Source organism: Populus euphratica, unplaced genomic scaffold (genome assembly GCF_000495115.2).
Source record: "Populus euphratica unplaced genomic scaffold, PopEup_1.0 scaffold6.1, whole genome shotgun sequence".
NCBI classification, from domain to species: Eukaryota; Viridiplantae; Streptophyta; class Magnoliopsida; order Malpighiales; family Salicaceae; genus Populus; species Populus euphratica.
Window position 1 is genome coordinate 1,653,042 of NW_011499849.1, and position 2,994 is coordinate 1,656,035.

Here is a 2,994-nt window from a genome sequence, read left to right on the forward strand (position 1 = left end):
TAATTCTCAATCAGCTTAATATTAAAAAAATAAAATTAACAAAAATAATTTTAAAAAAATAACAAGAAAAAAATCTATATTGAGAGATATAATAACAATCAATAGTCTTTTGTGAGGAAAGCTATAATGTTTTTCCCACATGATTAAGCTTTATTACAAAGTTAAATTCTAACTAGCTCAATATTAAAAAAATAATATCGACAAGGATAATTTAAAAAAAAAGACATAAAAGAAACTGAAAAAGAATAATGTGAGAAAAAATTGTATCAATCCATAATGTTTTGTGAGGAAAGTTATAGTGTTTTCCCCACATAATTTAGCCTTACTTGTATTTATTTGTAATTATAATTCTTAACTAGCTTAATATTAAAAAAAATTTAACAAAGATAAACATAAAAAACTATGTGGAAAAAAACACCATGGCAATTCACAATAATTTGTGAGCAAAGCTACAGTGCTTCCCTCGTATATTGTAACTGCAATTCTTAACCAGCTTAATATTAAAAAATAAAAATAAAAAAGATAATATTGGAGAAAATCATAAATAAACAAAAATCATATGGAGAAACATTGTAACAATCAGCAATGTTTTAAAAAAAATTACAAAACTAAATTCTCAATCGACTATTACTTGTAATTGTAATTTTTAACCAGTTTAATATTAAAAAATAAAATTGATAAAGATAATTTCAGGAAAAAATAAAAAAACTATATGGAAAAAAACAATATAGCAATCTACAATAATTTGAGATAAAAGCTATAGTGCTTCCCTCACGTATTGTAATTGTAATTCTTAACCAGCTTAATATTAAAAATTAAAATGGAAAAAGATAATTTTGGAGAAAATCATAAATAAACAAACACTATGGATTATTATTGTTATTCACAGTGCATTAGCTAATATGAGTGAACAGTGAATTCTCTACAACTTTTTATTTGTTAATTAATACTAGTAATAATATCAATACGTAGTAATGAAGACAAGAGTTATAATAATGGTTATAATGATATCAAATTTATATAGCTGATTAAATATATTTGTAAACGCTATAAAGTTAATAATGATAATGATTGCATGGTAAATAATAATGATGATATTTTGAAACAAGAGAAGGTGGTATACAAATGATGATAAAAATAATATTTGTAGTAGTTAAGATGATGATGATGATGATGATATGATAATGATTATGATAATAATAATTATAATTATGAAATTATAGTGGTGGTTATGATAATATTATAATAGTTTTGTTGTTAGTGTAAATATAAAAAGATATATAAATTTTTTTTATTGTTTTAAGAAAACTATTATAGTTTTAAAAAATTTCACATATAAAAAAATAATCAATTCACCCAAACATGTTATTTTGTAACATGAAAAAAAAAACTAAGATCCTAATTGTTTACTTGGAAATGACTTTTTTTTTATATATATAATTTTCATTATAAGTGACTTATTTTTTCATATTTGGTGGTGTAAAAATAAGTTAAAAAAATATTCTTTAGTGTTTGACTATGTCATTAAAAATAAATTAAATAATTTAATATAATAATTATCACCCTTCACTGTGAAGCTGAACTATTTTTGTATGCAAAAATTAATGTGTGTGTGTGTGTGTGTATATATATATATATATATAAAAAACTCAGGTCACAAAACCTACCTGAAGTGAAGAAATTGGCTTTAATTCAATTAAAAAAAAAGAGAAGGAAAAGGTAGTACATGAATTCATAGCCCATTAAACATGGAAGAACGAAACAGAGTAAAAAATAACATAAAAGATCAATATTGGTCAACCTGAATTAACACGACAAACCTGTTACCCTATTAATTAAGATTGAGCCAACCTAAGATATTAGGTCAAACTTGTATTAACTTTTCAAATCCGCCACCTATGTTATTAGACCGTAGGTGTCCTGTTTAGAAAAAATATAGAGTCTAATTTTCAATCAATCAAATATAAAAAAATAAAATTGAAAAGTGAATCTCGATTATACAAAAAAATTAAAAAATAGCAATTAAAAGAACAAAGATTAAAATTAAAAAATAATTTTTTTATCTGATTAAAAGATAAAATTATAAAGAAAAATCAATTTAGTAAAACAACCAAAAAAATAAAAAAGAATAAGAAACAGAAAAAGACATAAAAATAAAAACATTGTTTTGATTGAAATGTAAATTGAAAAGAATAATAACTTTTATAAAAGGACTAATAAAAAAATTAGAAATCAAAACAACAAAATTCAAATTAGAAAATATAATATCATCAATTTGAATTGAATGATAAAATTAAAAACTAATAAAAATTTTGTTGAGAGGTCAAGGAAAAAAAGAAATAAAAAGAATGTGAACTAACATGAATAATTTTATATTTGATAAATTGTGATATAATGAAGAAATTAAAAACAAATAAAACTTCTATTAAAAGATCAAGAACAAAAATTAAAAATTAGAAGAACAGGAATAAAGTTGAAATACTAATAATAAAAAGAATCAAGCTGTAATATTTTAAGAAAAAAAGAGAAAAAAAAAAGAAAAAAGGATCTATCAACGACGAACTGAACTATTAATATCAACATGCCACACCAACTAGAAAAGGATATGGTAATAATTCTAACAACATGATGAGCTGACTATGTAATTATATATATAAAAAAAACCATCATGAAAAGCTAAAAATACTTATTCATCTTAAGTTTAAACCTTTCTAGTTTTAAAGTATTTTTTTTATTTTACTATATATTTTAATTATTTATTATTTTTATATTTAATCAAATACGGGATTATCATTCACCTTAAATTATAATAACAAAAAACTATTGTAAATATATGAAAATACCCCTTTACATCAAGTTTGATTTTTTTTTTATTTTCATGAATATTTAAATTATTTTATCGTGTAACTAAAATAAAAAATATTTATTTATCCTCACTTTTATTTGATAGTGATAAATAAGCCTAGCAAGAAAACTATAATACCCTATAAACTA